Source organism: Panthera pardus, unplaced genomic scaffold (assembly GCF_024362965.1).
Source record: "Panthera pardus isolate Hobbes unplaced genomic scaffold, ASM2436296v1 HiC_scaffold_8, whole genome shotgun sequence".
Taxonomy (NCBI): domain Eukaryota; kingdom Metazoa; phylum Chordata; class Mammalia; order Carnivora; family Felidae; genus Panthera; species Panthera pardus.
This window is the reverse complement of record NW_026527013.1, coordinates 7481090-7499485: the sequence shown is the minus strand read 5'-3', so window position 1 is coordinate 7499485 and position 18396 is coordinate 7481090. Positions and strand designations below refer to the sequence as shown.

At 39.1% G+C, this 18396-nt stretch overlaps 1 protein-coding gene and 1 long non-coding RNA gene across 17 annotated transcripts in view; one reads left to right on the top strand and one right to left on the bottom strand.

The window, feature by feature from the left end:
* Positions 1 to 18396, top strand: part of LOC109254155 (zinc finger protein 846-like) — a 110570-nt gene that overhangs the window by 85115 nt on the left and 7059 nt on the right. The gene's annotated exons all lie outside the window — the stretch shown is intronic.
* The window catches only part of LOC109254159 (uncharacterized), a 37703-nt gene continuing 21072 nt past the window's right edge, over positions 1766 to 18396 (bottom strand). For all 8 annotated transcript variants that reach the window (XR_008420586.1, XR_008420584.1, XR_008420587.1 and 5 more), the window contains one exon: positions 1766 to 3361. This is a non-coding gene — a long non-coding RNA (uncharacterized LOC109254159). The remainder of the gene's footprint in view (positions 3362 to 18396) is intronic.

Below are 18396 nucleotides of genomic sequence, written 5' to 3'. Positions count from 1 at the left end.
AAAACGTTGGAAAAAAAAATTAAAAAAAAAAAAAATTTAAGGGGAGCCTGGGTGGCTCAGTCAGTTGAACCTCCAATTTCAACTCAGGTCATGATCTCACAGTTCATGACTTTGAGCCCCACACTAGGCTCTCTGCTGTCAGTGCAGTCTGGTTCGATCCTCTACCCGGCTCTCTCTGCCCCTCCCTGCTCATGCTCTCTCCCTCCAAATAAATAAACATTAAAAAAATAAAGTTTTCATTTAAATTCCAATTAATATACAGTGTAATAGTAGTTTCAGGTGTACAAATAGTGATTCAACAATTCCATACATCACCTGGTGCTCATCACAAGTGCATTACTTAATCCCCATCATCTGTTTCACCCATCCCCCCCCCCCCCCATTTCCCCTCTAGTAACCATCAGTTTGTTCTCTATAGTTAAGAGTCTGTTTATGGGGTGCCTGGGTGGCTCAGTCAGTTAAGCATCCGACTTCAGCTCAAGTCGTGATCTCTCAATTTGTGGGTTCAAGCCCCACATTGGGCACTGTGCTGACAGATCAGTGCCTGGAGCCTGCTTCAGATTCTCTGTCCCCCTCTCTCTCTGCCCCTCCTCCACTTGCACTGTCCCTCTCAAAAATAAACACTAAAAAAAAAGAGTCTTGCTTTGCCTCTCCTTTTTCTCCCCTTGCTTGTTTGTTTTCTTAAATTATACAGATAAGTGAAATCTGATATTTGGCTGACTTATTTCACTGAGCATAACACTCTCCAGCTCCATCCATATTGTTGCAAATGGCAAGATTTCATTCCTTTTTATGGCTAGTATTCCATTGTTACAGATGCCACATCTTCTTTATCCATTCATCAATGTACACTTGGGCTGTTTCCATAATTTGGCTATTATAGATAGTGCTGCTATAAACAGAGGTGCATGTGAAATAATACTTTTGTCTTCTTTGGGTAAATACCAAGTAGTGTGATCACTGGATCACAGGGTGGTTCTACTTTTAACGTTCTGAGGACCCTCCCTACTGGCTGTACCAGCTCTTCAGACTGGCAGTTTGCATTTCCACCAACAGTGTACAAGAGTGCTCCTTTCTCTGTGTTCTCAGAGAAAGGCAAAATTTTCAATACATAGTCTTGTGACAATTTTATGTTCATGGTGGATGAGACAAAATTTGACATATTGGTAACAAAAAGAAAAGCCAATTCTAAATGGATTAAGCACATGAATGAGAAACAAAAAGTATAAAAATTTGGGAATTCAAGACAGGTGAACATATTTATGACCACAGGGTAAAAGAAAATTTTGGAAACAAAATTAGCTATGCCCAAATTAAGAAATCTTTCTTTGGGGTGCTGGGTGGCTCAGTCCATTAAACATCCAACTCTTGATTTCAGCTCAGGGTCGTGAGATCAAGGCACACACAGGGCTCCTCACTGGGTGTGGAGCCTGCTTAAGATTCTCTCTCTTCTCCTTCTCCCCAACTCCCCAGCTCGTGCTCTCTCTTAAAAAAAAAAAAAAAGATATTCTTCTTAAGATACTATATCAAAACTGAAAACACATTAAGTGGAAACTAATGCAATCTTGTTATTCATGAATGAGGAGTACCACATTAACAAAAGACTTCAAAATTATTTTAAAAGAACAACTATTAGAAAAATTAGCCAAAGCTATTTGGCTGGTATTCCAACAAGGAGGAAAACAAATAGCCATAGTACTTGACAAGATGTTCATACCATCAGTAATAGGGAAAGGCAAATTAAACCACAGAGATATTGCACAAACACTTTGGAAAAACATTGTAATTACCTAATAAGTTTGAACACTAATACACAGTGAGTGAATAAAATAACAAAGGAATGACTCAGTACAAAAGCTTTTATATATAGTTCAAAAATCAACTAAGGAGGGAAATACTTTGCTTTGGGATCTATACATAGGTAGTAAAACTTATGAAAAAAGCAAAGAAATGGTAGATTGGTGCCTTGATCTTAATTTCTGAAAGTGAATAAAGACACAGGGAGATTAAAAACACTGAAGGAAAAGTTTACCACAGCCCAAAGGGTAGACAGCATGACTCCCCATGAGGGTTCAGAATTGGTCTGAAGAAAGGAGAAAACACAGGCCACAGTCTTCATTGGGTTTCCACTGAAAGAGCAAGGTAGGGCTGAACAGAATTGGCTAGTTTGACTAATGCCACCAGATTTTGGGTCATAGGCAATGTATCTAGTTTTCTGGTATCTGGCCCTGGGTTGACTTAGGTAGGAGAAATACTGGCTTTGCACGTAAGAGTTAAAGGAGGTTGGGGATATTGGATACTGGATGATTTGGTTTCCACAAGAAAGAAATGTTCTTGATCAAGTTGTTTACTATCTTTAGGGATTAGCCAGACCTGAAGGAGCAGTATCTTCCTGGACAGATTGATCCCTTAAGTGTCAAAGCATCATAAACACAGAGCAAAAGAGAACATGATTAAGGCAACTGATCTTCTGATGGTTCGATAGTAAGGAAACTTTGGGGTGATGGTAGTGGTGATTATCAGAGAGTATGGCTTAAGTTGCCATGGAATACATAGAAAACATTACGGGAGTATAAGAAGTCCTCGTAGGCTAGCCCATAACCAAGGTCTCTATTAAATCTGGTAGGTACTATGTAAAGATATGAAATTATTGTGTGGACTCTAACAATATCTTTATGGACTTATAAAGTGTGCATTTGACAATATTCAAGGCGGCAAGCTTGGCAGTTACACTGTTGGAGGCCATGAGCTAATGATAATAAAATAGATGTAAAGATTAGTATTTTGTGGTTGGTGATGCAGGGCAGGAGGTCATGGTGGAAAGATGGAGGGCTGCCGTAGAAGGTGCTGGAGAGTGGTCTTCTTCCCACAGGGTTAAGAGGCAGACTAATAGGAGTGAGGTATCTCCTGGAAAAAAGTTATTTTTGGAAAGACACAAATAGTTTTCTGTCAGATTCCCCTACAAGCATGGCAGCGTGGGGTATGTTTTGGCAGAATGCAGGTATGCCTGGATAATGGGCTAAGCAGACTGCAAGCAGCTCAGGAACAAAACAGAATATCAAAAGAAGATCAGCAATATTGTCCTTTGTCTACTTTCTGCATTAGGAGGGTCAGCCACGGATATTGCTGGTGCAGAAGCTCATGAACTGGGCGAAGTCATTTCTATTCGGGAGATCTTCGGAGGGAGTGATGTCATCTTAGGCCAGTATCCCTGCCAGCAATGAGATTCTGTGCACAGGTGATGACATTTGGGATGTGGGCCTGGGGTATCCTTTCCCAGCAGATAACTACTTGGATATGGGTCTCAGCATTTGCTCTTTGGTTGAAACAATAAACTACCTCCAGGGTTTGGGCCTCCAGCCTGTAAAATGAAAGCACCCAGAACAGAAGTAATGAGAACAGTGAACAGAAGTATGGCTATGCTTGAAAGATTGTTTTTTTATGGAAGTTTAGGCTTAAATATTATATTATCAGTGTTGCCTTGCTTATGAGAGAAGTTATGGTTAATGGGTCCTAAGAGGGTACACACCTTGGATGTGACCTCCAGGCCTTATGTGGTGGGAGCAAGATAGAACATTTACAAAGACAGTTTAAAGATCAGGGCAAGACAGAGATCAATTTAGGGGTCCACTTGTCAGACTGCAGTGTTATATCTGTTAAACTCAGTGTGATCTATCCGGGACATGAACGTTTTCTTGGATAGCTTTTCCAGGAGGTTAGTGTTGTGGATTTTGAGAAGTAAGATGTGATCAAAGTGTACAAACTTCCAGTTCTGAATAGGTTCTACAGCACGGTGACTGCAATTAATACTATTGTACTACACACTTGAAAGTTGTTGACAGAGACTCTTCAATTGTCTCACAACAAAAAAAGAAATAATTATGTGAAGTCATGTGGGTATTAACTAACACTGTGTAAGTAATCATTTTGCAACATAGAAGTCTATCAAATCAACATGTGCTCATTAAGCTTACACATTATTATGTATATTAATAAAGCTGGAAAAAAAGTGAAATTACCATATTTGTTAGAAAGTAAACTCCTGTATTAATTCATTCAAATATTTATTATGTACCTATCATGAGCAAGGTGCAGTTTTAAGTATCTGAATTTTATCAGTGAACAAATATGGCCATTTCAGATGATACAGGAAGAATATTTAAATTCATAGGCATACAGTCTCAAACTATGAAATACAGGAATATACTGGCTATTAAAAACAGTGAGAAACCTACAGCAAACAACTGTGAATGATGAAGTGGTAAGAGTATCCTAGTAGAATTGTTAAGGCTGTGTCTGTGTGTGTCTGTGTGTATTTAATTGAAGCACAGTTGACATACCATGTTATATTAGTTTTAGGGGTAGAATATAGCAATTCAGCAATTCTGTACTGCATACGATGCCAAAGATAACTATAGTTACCATCTGTCCCCCAAATTATGACCATATTATTGACTATATTCTCTGTATTTTTCATTCCCATTGACTTATTTGTAACTATAAATTTAAAGTAGGCTCCACACCCAGTGGACTCATGACCCTGAGATCAAGAGTCAGATGCTCTACTGAGCCAGCCAGGTGCCCTGTAACTAAAAATTTTAATCTTAATCTCCCCCCATGTATCGTGCCCATCTCCCAACATCCTCTGTTCTGGCAACCAATGTGTATTGCGTGTTTACGAAATTTTCTGTTTTGTGTTCACTGATTCCACATGTAAGTGAAATCACTTAATATTTGCCATTCTCTGACTTATCCCACTTAGCAATATCCTTTAGGTCCATCTGTGCTGTCATGAATGACAAGATTTCATTTTTTATGGCTAAGTAATATTTCATTGTGTGTATGTGTGTGTAACACATATACCAAACCTTTTTCCATTCATCTACTGATGGACAGTAAGGTTACATCCATACTTTGGTTACTATAAATAATGCTGCAGTGAACATAGTGGTGCAGATACATTTTAAAATTTTGATCACTTTCCTTGAGTAAATACCCAGCAGTGGAATTACTGGATCATATTAGTTCTGTTTTTATTGAATTTTTTGAGAAACCATTATACAATTTTCCACAATGGTTTCACCAATTAATATTCTTACCAACAGTGCACAAGGGCTCTCTTCTTGCCACATCCTTGTCACCACTTAATATTTCCAGTCTTTTTGATGACAGCTATTCTGACTGGTGTGAGGTGATATCTCATTGTGGTTTTGGTCTGCATTTCCCTGATGATTACTGATGTTGAGCATTTCTTTGTGTCTGTTGGCCATCTGTAAGTCTTTAGAAAAATGTCTGTTCAGGGACTCTGCCCATTTTTAAATTAGATTTTTTGTTGTTGTTGAGTTTTAGGAGTTCCTTATACATTTTAAATATTAACCCTGTATGAAATGTCACTTGCAATTATCTTCTCCCATTCACTAGATTGTCCTTGCATTTTATTGATGGTTTCCTTTACTGTGCGATAGATTTTTAGTTAGATGTGGTCCCAATAATTCATTTTCACTTAATGTTTTTCTTGCCTGGGAGATATATCCAGAAAATAGTTGCTAAGGCCTATGTTCAAGAGATTACTGCCTCTGTTTTCTTTCAAGAGTTTTATGGTTTCAAGTCTCACATTTAGGTCATTAATCCATTTTGAGTTTATGTTTGTGTATGGTGTAAGAACATGGTCATTTCATTCGTTTGCATGTAGCTGTACAGTTTTCCAAACACCATTTTGAAGAGACTGTATTTTCCTCCCTGTATATTCTTGTTATCTTTATTGTACATTAATTGGCCTTTGAAGTGTGGGTTTGTTTCTGGCCTCTACATTTTGTTCCTTTGATCTATGTTTCTCGTTTTCTGCCAGTATTATACTGTTTTGATGAGTACAGCTTTGTAGGATAGCTTATAGCCTGGGATTGTCATACTCCAGCTCTGTTCTTTCTCAAGGTTGCTTTGACAATCTTCATGGGATCTTTGTGGTTCCATACAAATTTTAGTATTATTTGTTCCAATTCTGTGAAAAAATACTGTTGGTATTTTCATAGGGATTACAATGAATCTGTAGATTGCTCTGGGTAGTATGGACATTTTAACAATATGGGTTCTTCCATGCCATGAGCATGGTCGATCTTTCCATTTCTTTGCTTTACCTTCAATTTCTTTCATCAATGTCTTATAGTTTTCAGAGTATAGGTCTTTATCCTTCTTGGTTTAACTTATTCCTAGGTATTTTATACTTTTAAAACAAGTTTTTATTAAAATTTCAGCTAACATAGTGATTTATTAGTTCCAATTGCTCAATATAGTGATTCCACAATTCCATATATCACCTGGTGCTCATCACAAGTATACTAATCTCCACTACCTATTTAAACCCATCCCTCCAACCCCATCCCCTCCTCTGGTAACCATCAGTTTGTTCTCTATAGTTAAGAGTCTATTTCTTCATTTGCCTCTCTTTTTTTTCCCTTTGCTTGTTTTATTTCTCAAATCTCACGAGTTAAATCATATGGTACTAAATGATCTCTTTCTCTTATTTTGCAGATTTCATTTTTAATGGCTGAGAAATATTCCACTGTATATACATATATCACATCTTTTTTTTTTGTAAATTTAAAAAACTGGGGTGCCTGGGTGGCTTAGTCAGTTAAGCATCTGACTCTTGGTTTCAGCTCAGGTCATGATCTCACAGTTTGGGAGTTCGAGCCCTGCATTGGGCTCTGTGCTGACAGTGTAGAACCTGCTTGGGATTCTCCCTCTCTCCCCCTCACTGCCCCTCTGCTCGCACTGACTGACTGTCTCTCTCTCCCTTCTTCCCTCCCTCCCTCTCACTGCCCCTCTGCTTGGACGGTCTGTCTCAAAAAAAAAAGTTTAAAAAATTTTAACATAATCTCTACACCCAACATGGGGCTCAAACTCACAACCCTGAGACCAAGAATCACATGCTGTACTACTAAGCCAGCCAGGTACCCCTACACCGTGTCTTCTTTATTCATTCATCAGTCGGTGTACATTTGGGCTGTTGCTCTAATTTAGCTACTGTAGATAATGCTGCTATAAACACTGAGGTGCATGAATACCTTTGAATGAGTATTTTTCTATTCTTTGAGTAAATACCTAGTAATGCCAATGGCTGGATTGTAGGCTAATTCTATTTTTAAGTTTTTTGAGTACTCTCCATGCTGTTTTCCAGAGTGGCTGCACTAGTTTGCATTCCCACCAACAGTGCAAGAGGGTTCCCCTTTCTCTGCATCCTTGCCAACATCTGTTGTTTCTTGTATTGTTTTTAGCCATTCTGGCAGGTATGAGGTAATATCTCATTGTAATTTTCATTTGTATTTCCCTTATGATTAGTGATGTTGAGCATCTTTTCATGTGTGTCTTGGCCATCTGTATGTCTCCTTTGGTATTTTATACTTTTGACTCAATTGTAAATGGAATTGGTTTACTTCATTTCTTTTTCTGCTACTTCATTATGAGCATATATAAATGCAAACATATTTCTGTATACTAATTTTGTACCCTGAAACTTGAATGAACTCATTTATTCTAATAGGTTTGGGTGGAACCTTTACAGTTTCCTATATATAGTATACCATCTGTAAATAGTTAATTTTACTCTTCTCTAACAACTTGAATGCCTTTTATTTATGTTTCCTGTCGGATTGCTGTGGATAGGACTTCCAGGTAGTACTATGTTGATGAAACAGTGAGGACGATATCCTTGTCTTATTCCTGATCTCAGAACTTTCAGTTTTTCACCATTTAATATGTTACCTGTGGGTTTTTCATATATATAGCCTTTATTACATTATGTTTTCTCTAAACCCACTTTGAGTTTTTAACATGAGCAAATGTTCAGTTTTGTCAGATACTTCTTTTTGCATCTATTGAGATGACCATATTGCTTTTATTTTTTAAATTTTATTTATAATTTACATCAAACTTAGCATATAGTGCAATAATGATTTCAGGAGAATCCAGCGATTCATCCTCTACATGTAACACCTAGTGTGCTCATCCCAACAAGTGTCCTCCTTAATGCCCCCTGCCCATTTATCCCTTCCCCACACCCCCAACCCCTCCAGCAACACTTTGTTCTCTGCATTTAAGAATCTCATGTTTTGTCCCCCTCCCCGTTTTTATATTTTTGCTTCCCTTCCCTTATATTCATCTGTTTTGTATCTTAAATTCCACATATGAGTGAAGTCATATATTTGTATTTCTTTAATTTTGCTTAGCATAATACACGCTAGTTCCATGTTGTTGCAAATGGCAAGGTTTCATTATTTTTGATTGCTGGGTAATATTTCATTGTGTATATGTGTGTGTGGGGATATATCTATATCTATATCTCACATCTTTATCCATTCATCAGTTGATGGACATTTGGGCTCTTTCCATACTTTGGCTATGGTCGACAGTGCTTCCTTCTATAAGCCTTGGGGTACATGTGCCCCTATGAATCAGCACTCCTGTATCCTATGGATAAATACCTAGTTGTGCAATTGCTGGGTCATAGGGTAGTTCTATTTTTAATTTTTTGAGGAAACTCCAGACTGTTTTCCAGAGTGGCTGCACCAGTTTGCATTCCCACCAGCAGTGCAAAAGAGATCCTCTTTCTCTGCATCCTTGCCAACATCTGTTGTTGCCTGAGTTATTCATTTTAGCCATTCTGACAGGTGTGAGGTGTATCTCATTGTGGTTTTGCTTTGTATTTCCCTGATGATGAGTGATGTTGAGCATCTTTACATGTGTTAGCCATGTGGATGTCTTCTTTGGAAAAGTGTCGATTCATGCCTTTTGCACATTTCTTCACTAGATTATTTGTTTTTTGGGTGCTGAGATTGATAAATTCTTTATAGATTTTGGATACTAATCCTTTATCAATATGTCATTTACAAACATCTTCTCCCATTCTGTTGATTGCCTTTTAGTTTTGCTGATTGTTTCCTTTGCCATGCAGAAGCTTTTTATCTTGATGAGGTCCCAATGGTTCATTTTTGCTTTTGTCTCCCTTGCCTCCTGAGACATTTGAGTAGGAAGTTGGTGCGGCCAAGGTCAAAGAGGTTTTTGCCTCCTTTCTACTCCAAGATTTTGATAGCTTCCTATTTGCATTTAGGTCTTTCATCCATTTTGAGTTTATTTTTGTGTATGTGTAAGAAAGCGGTCCAGGTTCATTCTGCATGTCCCTGTTCAGTTTTCCCAACACCATTTGCTGAAGAGACAGGCTTTATTCCATTGGATATTCTTTCCTGCTTTGTCAAAGTTTAGTTGGCCATATGTTTGTGGGCCCACTTCTGGGTTCTCTATTCTGTTTCATTGATCTATGTGTGTTTTGTGCCATATTGCTTTTAGCCTTAATTTGTTTATTCTTGCATACCTGGAATTTTTAATCACACTTGACCTTGGCAAATTATACTTTAATGTATTATTTAATTCTGTTTGCTAATAATGAGGATTTTGCATCTATATTCATCAAGGATAATGGCCTTATGGTTCACGGGTTTGTTTTGTTAGTGTCTTTGGTTTTCGTATCCAGGTAATGCTGGCTGCTGCCATCATCATCATCATCATCAATCCTGGCCTTTTATTTATTTTTGTAATGTTTATTTATTCTTGAGAGACAGAGACAGAATGTGAGTGGGGGAGGTTCAGGGAGAAAGAGAGATGCAGAATCTGAAGCAGGCTCCAGGCTCTGAGCTGTCAGCACAGAGCCTGACGTGGGACTCGAACTCACAAACTGTGAGATCATGACCTGAACTGAAGTCAGACACTTAACTGAGCCACCCAGGTGCCCCATTAATGCTGGCCTTTTAGAATGAATTTGGAACTTTTCTTTTTTCCTTACTTTTTGGAAAAGTTTTGGAAGGATAGGTTAAACTCTTCTTTATTTTTAAAAAATGGTTATTTATTGGGGTGCCTGGGTGGCTCAGTCGGTTAAGCATCCAACATTAGCTCAGGTCATGATTTCGCAGTTCATGAGTTCAAAGCCCCATGTCGGGCTCTGTGCTGACAGCTCAGAGCATGGAACCTGCTTCAGTTTCTGTGTCTCCTTCTCTCTCTGCCCCTCCCCTGCTTGCACTCTGTTTATTCATTCTTGAGAGAAACATTAAAAAAAATTTTTTTTAATGGTTATTTATTTAAAGAATATGCATGTGACGCGAGAATCCCATGCAGGCTCCCGCTCAGTGTAGAGGCTGACATAGGGCTTGATGTCACAACTGTGAGATCATGACCTGAGCTGAAAACCAAGTCAGTTGCCCAACTGACTGAGTCACCCAAGCGCCCTGAACTCCTCTTCAAATGTTTGGTAGAATTCCCTTGTAAAGCATTCTGGTCCTGGATTTTTGTTTGTTGGGAGTTTTCTGATTACCAATACAATTCTGTTAGTGTCAATCTCTTCAGATTTCCTATTTCTTCCTGACTCAGTCTTGGAAGACATATGTTTCCAGAATTCTATACATGTTTTCTAGGTTATAAAATTTGTTGGCATATAGTATTTCTGGTCTCTTAATGATCTTTTGTATTTCTGTGGGGCCAGTTGTTACTTCTCCCATTCAGTTTCTGATTTTAAGTCCTTTTTCTTGATGAGTCTGGCTAAAGGTTCTTCATTTTTAATTTTTCAAAGAACCAGCTCTTGGTTGTATTGATATTTTCTATTTTTTTAGTCCCTGTTCATTTGTTTCTGCTCTGGTCCTTATTATTCCCTTCCTTCTACCAGCTCTGGGCTTTGTGTTCTTCTTTTCCTAATTGCTTTAGATGTGTGATTAGATTTATTTGAAATTTTCATTTCTTGAGGTAGGCCTGTATCATTATAAACTTCCCTCTTAGCACTACTCTTACTATGTCCCAAAGATTTTGAAGCATTGTTTCCATTTTTATTTTCTTGGGGTACTTTTAAATTTTCTTCTTTCATTTCTTAATTGACCCAATGCTTGCTTAGTAGCATTGTCAGCCACCACGTTTGTGTTTTTGTACAGTTGCTTTCTTGTAATTAATTACTAATTTTATACCATTGTGGTCAGAAAAGATGTTTGATAGGATTCCAATCTTCTGAAACTTACTGAAACTTGTTTTGTGGCCTAACAGGTGATGTATCTTGGAGAATGTTTCATGTGAACTTGAAAAGAATGTATAGTCTGTTTTTGGATGGACTATTCTGTATATATTTGGCCTAATGTATTATTCAAAGCCACCATTTCCTTAATAATTTTGTCTGGATGATCTATCCATTGATATGTGAGGTGGCAAAGTCCCCTACTGCTATCATATTACTGTCAATTTCTTTGTTTACGTCTGTTAATATTTATATATTTAGGTGCTCCTATACCAGGTGCATAGATATTTACAACTGTTACATCCTCTTGCTGAATTGGTATCTTTGCCATTATGCAATGCCCTCCTTTGTCTCATTATAGTGCTTGTTTTAAAGTCTATTTTGTAATGCTACCCCAGCATGTTTCTCTACTTAACATTTGCATGGAACATATTTTTTATTCAAAGTAAGCTCTATGTGCAACATGGGGCTCAAAGGCATGACCCCAAGATCCAGAATCACACACTCCACTAACTGAGCCAGCCAGGAGCCTCTGGAACATATTTTTCCACTTCATTTTCAGTCTGAATGTATGTCTAGGTCTGAAGCCTCTTATATGCAATATACAGATGGGTCTTATTCATTCATTCATTCCATTCCATTCAGTTCAGTCACACTATGTCTTCTGATTGGAGCACTTAGATCATTTGCATTTAAAGTAATTATTGGTAGCTATGTGCTTACTCCCATTTTGTTGTTTTCTGATTGTTTTTGTAGTTCTTTTACTCTCTTCCCTTGTGATTTCTATCTTTCTACTTAGGGTTATGTTTGGATTCCTTCTTCTTCTTTTTTTTTTTTTTTTTTTGGTGGGTGGCAGTTTTATTTATTTATTTTTTTACAATATTTATTTATTTTTTTAATATATGAAATTTACTGTCAAATTGGTTTCCATACAACACCCAGTGCTCATCCCAAAAGGTGCCCTCCTCAATACCCATCACCCGCCCTCCCCTCCCTCCCACCCCCCATCAACCCTCAGTTTGTTCTCAGTTTTTAACAGTCTCTTATGCTTTGGCTCTTTCCCACTCTAACCTCTTTTTTTTTTTTTTTTCCTTCCCCTCCCCCATGGGTTTCTGTTACGTTTCTCAGGATCCACATAAGAGTGAAACCATATGGTATCTGTCTTTCTCTGTATGGCTTATTTCACTTAGCATCACACTCTCTAGTTCCATCCACGTTGCTACAAAAGGCCATATTTCATTCTTTCTCATTGCCACGTAGTATTCCATTGTGTATATAAACCACAATTTCTTTATCCATTCATCAGTTGATGGACATTTAGGCTCTTTCCATAATTTGGCTATTGTTGAGAGTGCTGCTAAAAACATTGGGGTACAAGTGTCCCTATGCATCAGTACTCCTGTATCCCTTGGATAAATTTCTAGCAGTGCTATTGCTGGGTCATAGGGTAGGTCTATTTTTAATTTTCTGAGGAACCTCCACACTGCTTTCCAGAGCGGCTGCACCAATTTGCATTCCCACCAACAGTGCAAGAGGGTTCCCGTTTCTCTACATCCTCTCCAGCATCTATAGTCTCCTGATTTGTTCATTTTGGCCACTCTGACTGGTGTGAGGTGATATCTGAGTGTGGTTTTGATTTGTATTTCCCTGATGAGGAGCGACGTTGAACATCTTTTCATGTGCCTGTTGGCCATCCGGATGTCTTCTTTAGAGAAGTGTCTATTCATGTTTTCTGCCCATTTCTTCACTGGGTTATTTGTTTTTCGGGTGTGGAGTTTGGTGAGCTCTTTATAGATTTTGGATACTAGCCCTTTGTCCGATATGTCATTTGCAAATATCTTTTCCCATTCCATTGGTTGCCTTTTAGTTTTGTTGGTTGTTTCCTTTGCTGTGCAGAAGCTTTTTATCTTCATAAGGTCCCAGTAATTCCCTTTTGCTTTTAATTCCCTTGCCTTTGGGGATGTGTCGAGTAAGAGATTGCTATGGCTGAGGTCAGAGAGGTCTTTTCCTGCTTTCGCCTCTAAGGTTTTGATGGTTTCCTGTCTCACATTCAGGTCCTTTATCCATTTTGAGTTTATTTTTGTGAATGGTGTGAGAAAGTGGTCTAGTTTCAACCTTCTGCATGTTGCTGTCCAGTTCTCCCAGCACCATTTGTTAAAGAGACTGTCTTTTTTCCACTGGATGTTCTTTCCTGCTTTGTCAAAGATGAGTTGGCCATACGTTTGTGGGTCTAGTTCTGGGGTTTCTATTCTATTCCATTGGTCTATGTGTCTGTTTTTGTGCCAATACCATGCTGTCTTGATGATGACAGCTTTGTAGTAGAGGCTAAAGTCTGGGATTGTGATGCCTCCTGCTTTGGTCTTCTTCTTCAAAATTACTTTGGCTATTTGGGGCCTTTTGTGGTTCCATATGAATTTTAGGATTGCTTGTTCTAGTTTCGAGAAGAATGCTGGTGCAATTTTGATTGGGATTGCATTGAATGTGTAGATAGCTTTGGGTAGTATTGACATTTTGACAGTATTTATTCTTCCAATCCATGAGCAGGGAATGTCTTTCCATTTCTTTATATCTTCTTCAATTACCTTCATAAGCTTTCTATAGTTTTCAGCATACAGATCTTTTACATCTTTGGTTAGATTTATTCCTAGGTATTTTATGCTTCTTGGTGCAATTGTGAATGGGATCAGTTTCTTTATTTGTCTTTCTGTTGCTTCATTGTTAGTGTATAAGAGTGCAACTGATTTCTGTACATTGATTTTATATCCTGCAACTTTGCTGAATTCATGTATCAGTTCTAGCAGACTTTTGGTGGAGTCTATCGGATTTTCCATGTATAATATCATGTCATCTGCAAAAAGCGAAAGCTTGACTTCATCTTTGCAATTTTGATGCCTTTGATTTCCTTTTGTTGTCTGATTGCTGATGCTAGAACTTCCAGCACTATGTTAAACAACAGCGGTGAGAGTGGGCATCCCTGTCGTGTTCCTGATCTCAGGGAAAAAGCTCTCAGTTTTTCCCCATTGAGGATGATGTTAGCTGTGGGCTTTTCATAAATGGCTTTTATGATCTTTAAGTATGTTCCTTCTATCCCGACTTTCTCAAGGGTTTTTATTAAGAAAGGGTGCTGGATTTTGTCAAAGGCCTTTTCTGCATCGATTGACAGGATCATATGGTTCTTCTCTTTTGTTTTTTGTTAATGTGATGTATCACGTTGATTGATTTGCGAATGTTGAACCAGCCCTGCATCCCAGGAATGAATCCCACTTGATCATGGTGAATAATTCTTTTTATATGCTGTTGAATTCGATTTGCTAGTATCTTATTGAGAATTTTTGCATCCATATTCATCAGGGATATTGGCCTGTAGTTCTCTTTTTTTACTGGGTCTCTGTCTGGTTTAGGAATCAAAGTAATACTGGCTTCATAGAATGAGTCTAGAAGTTTTCCTTCCCTTTCTATTTCTTGGAATAGCTTGAGAAGGATAGGTATTATCTCTGCTTTAAACGTCTGGTAGAACTCCCCTGGGAGGCCATCTGGTCCTGGACTCTTATTTGTTGGGAGATTTTTGATAATCGATTCAATTTCTTCGCTGGTTATGGGTCTGTTCAAGCTTTCTATTTCCTCCTGATTGAGTTTTGGAAGAGTGTGGGTGTTTAGGAATTTGTCCATTTCTTCCAGGTTGTCCAATTTGTTGGCATATAATTTTTCATAGTATTCCCTGATAATTGTTTGTATCTCTGAGGGATTGGTTGTAATAATTCCATTTTCATTCATGACTTTATCTATTTGGGTCATCTCCCTTTTCTTTTTGAGAAGCCTGGCTAGAGGTTTGTCAATTTTGTTTATTTTTTCAAAAAACCAACTCTTGGTTTTGTTGATCTGTTCTACAGTTTTTTTAGATTCTATATTGTTTATTTCTGCTCTGATCTTTATGATTTCTCTTCTTCTGCTGGGTTTAGGCTGCCTTTGCTGTTCTGCTTCTATTTCCTTTAGGTGTGCTGTTAGATTTTGTATTTGGGATTTTTCTTGTTTCTTGAGATAGGCCTGGATTGCAATGTATTTTCCTCTCAGGACTGCCTTCGCTGCGTCCCCAAGCGTTTGGATTGTTGTATTTTCATTTTCGTTTGTTTCCATATATTTTTTAATTTCTTCTCTAATTGCCTGGTTGACCCACTCATTCGTTAGTAGGGTGTTCTTTAACCTCCATGCTTTTGGAGGTTTTCCAGACTTTTTCCTGTGGTTGATTTCAAGCTTCATAGCATTGTGGTCTGAAAGTATGCATGGTATAATTTCAATTCTTGTAAACTTATGAAGGGCTGTTTTGTGACCCAGTAAATGATCTATCTTGAAGAATGTTCCATGTGCACTCGAGAAGAAAGTATATTCTGTTGCTTTGGGATGCAGAGTTCTAAATATATCTGTCAAGTCCATCTGATCCAATGTATCATTCAGGGCCCTTGTTTCTTTATTGACTGTGTGTCTAGATGATCTATCCATTTCTGTAAGTGGGGTGTTAAAGTCCCCTGCAATGACCACATTCTTATCAATAAGGTTGCTTATGTTTATGAGTAATTGTTTTATATATTTGGGGGCTCCGGTATTTGGCGCATAGACATTTATAATTGTTAGCTCTTCCTGATGGATAGACCCTGTAATTATTATATAATGCCCTTCTTCATCTCTTGTTACAGCCTTTAATTTAAAGTCTAGTTTGTCTAAGTATGGCTACTCCAGCTTTCTTTTGGCTTCCAGTAGCATGATAAATGGTTCTCCATCCCCTCAGTCTCAATCTAAAGGTGTCCTCAGATCTAAAATGAGTCTCTTGTAGACAGCAAATAGATGGGTCTTGTTTTTTATCCATTCTGATACCCTACGTCTTTTGGTTGGCACATTTAATCCATTTACATTCAGTGTTATTATAGAAAGATACGGGTTTAGAGTCATTGTGATGTCTGTATGTTTTATGCTTGTAGCGATGTCTCTGGTACTTTGTCTTACAGGATCCCCCTTAGGATCTCTTGTAGGGCTGGTTTAGTGGTGACGAATTCCTTCAGTTTTTGTTTGTTTGGGAAGACCTTTGTCTCTCCTTCTATTCTAAATGACAGACTTGCTGGATAAAGGATTCTTGGCTGCATTATTTTTTCTGTTTAGCACACTGAAGATATCATGCCAATCCTTTCTGGCCTGCCAAGTTTCAAAAGAGAGATCAGTCACGAGTCTTATAGGTCTCCCTTTATATGTGAGGGCACCTTTATCCCTTGCTTTCAGAATTTTCTCTTTATCCTTGTATTTTGCCAGTTTCACTATGATATGTCGTGCAGAAGATCGATTCAAGTTACGTCTGAAGGGAGTTCTCTGTGCCTCTTGGATTTCAATGCCTTTTTCCTTCCCCAGTTCAGGGAAGTTCTCAGCTATAATTTCTTCAAGTACCCCTTCAGCACCTTTCCCTCTCTCTTCCTCCTCTGGGATACGAATTATGCATATATTATTTCTTTTTAGTGTATCACTTAGTTCTCTAATTTTCCCCTCATACTCCTGGATTTTTTTATCTCTTTTTCTCAGCTTCCTCTTTTTCCATAACTTTATCTTCTAGTTCACCTATTCTCTCCTCTGCCTCTTCAATCCGGGCTGTTGTCGTTTCCATTTTGTTTTGCATTTCGTTTAAAGCGCTTTTCAGCTCCTCGTGACTGTTCCTTATCCCTTGATCTCTGTAGCAAGAGATTCTCTGCTGTCCTGTATACTGTTTTCAAGCCCAGCGATTAATTTTATAACTAGTATTCTAAATTCACTTTCTGTTATATTATTTAAATCCTTTTTGATCAGTTCATTAGCTCTTGTTATTTCCTGGAGATTCTTCTGAGGGGAATTCTTCCGTTTGGTCATTTTGGATAGTCCCTGGAGTGGTGAGGACCTGCAGGGCACTTCCCCTGTGCTGTGGTGTATAACTGGTTGGTGGGCGGGGCCGCAGTCCGACCTGATGTCTGCCCCCAGCCCACCGCTGGGGCCATAGTCAGACTGGTGTGTGCCTTCTCTTCCCCTCTCCTAGGGGCGGGATTCACTGTGGGGTGGCGTGGCCCGTCTGGGCTACTTGCACACTGCCAGGCTTGTGGTGCTGGGGATCTGGCGTATTAGCTGGGGTGGGTAGGCAAGGTGCACGGGGGCAGGAGGGGCAGGCTTAGCTCGCTTCTCCTTAGGTGATCCACTTCAGGAGGGGCCCTGTGGCAGCGGGAGGGAGTCAGATCCACTGCTGGAGGTTTGGCTTCGCAGAAGCACAGAGTTGGGTGTTTGCGCGGAGTGAGCAAGTTCCCTGGCAGGAACTGGTTCCCTTTGGGATTTTGGCTGGGAGATGGGCGGGGGAGATGGCGCTGGCGAGCGCCTTTGTTCCCCACCAAACTGAGCTCTGTCATCCGGGGGCTCAGCAGCTCTCCCTCCCTTTGTCCTCCAGCCTTCCGGCTTTCTGAGCAGAGCTGTTAACTTATGACCTCCCAGAGGCTAAGTCGCGCTTGCTGTCGGAACACAGTCCGTCAGGCCCCTCCGCTTTTGCCAGCCAGACTCGGGGGCTCTGCTTGGCCGGTGAGCCGCTCCTCCGCCCCGGCTCCCTCCCGCCAGTCCGTGGAGCGCGCACCGCCTCGCCGCCCTTCCTACCCTCTTCCGTGGGCCTCTTGTCTGCACTTGGCTCCGGAGACTCCGTTCTGCTAGTCTTCTGGCGGTTTTCTGGGTTCTTTAGGCAGGTGTAGGTGGAATCTAAGTGATCAGCAGGACGCGCGGTGAGCCCAGCGTCCTCCTACGCCACCATCTTCCCCTCTCTCTGGATTCCTTCTTATTTTTTGTGTATCTATAAGTTTTTCCTTGTGATTACCATGAGATTAGTATATAGAGTCCTACATATACAGTGGTCTATATTGATGATCAGTTAAGTCCAAACACATTCTAAAAGCAGTACATTTTTACTCCCCCTTCCCTCATTTTATGTATATGATGTATATGGGTACATATACATATGTAAACATATGTATATATTTATGTATGTATATGACATCTTTTGTTTTGAGTCCTTTGGCTAATGTTTATAGATATAATTGATATTTTCTGTTTTAACCTCTATACTGGCTTTACAAGTGATAATCAATTATGTTTATTGTATGTTTACTTTTACTTGTTAAAAGTTTTTCCTTTTACTTCTCATTATGTCCTTTTCTTTCCACTCAGTTCCCTTTAACATTTCTTCTAAGTACATTTAACTTTTATTTTTGTTGGAAACTCTCTCCTATTCTGAATGATAACCTTGCTGGGTATAGTATTCTTGGTTGTAGGGGTTTTCCTTTCAGCACCTTGAATGTATTATGCCATTC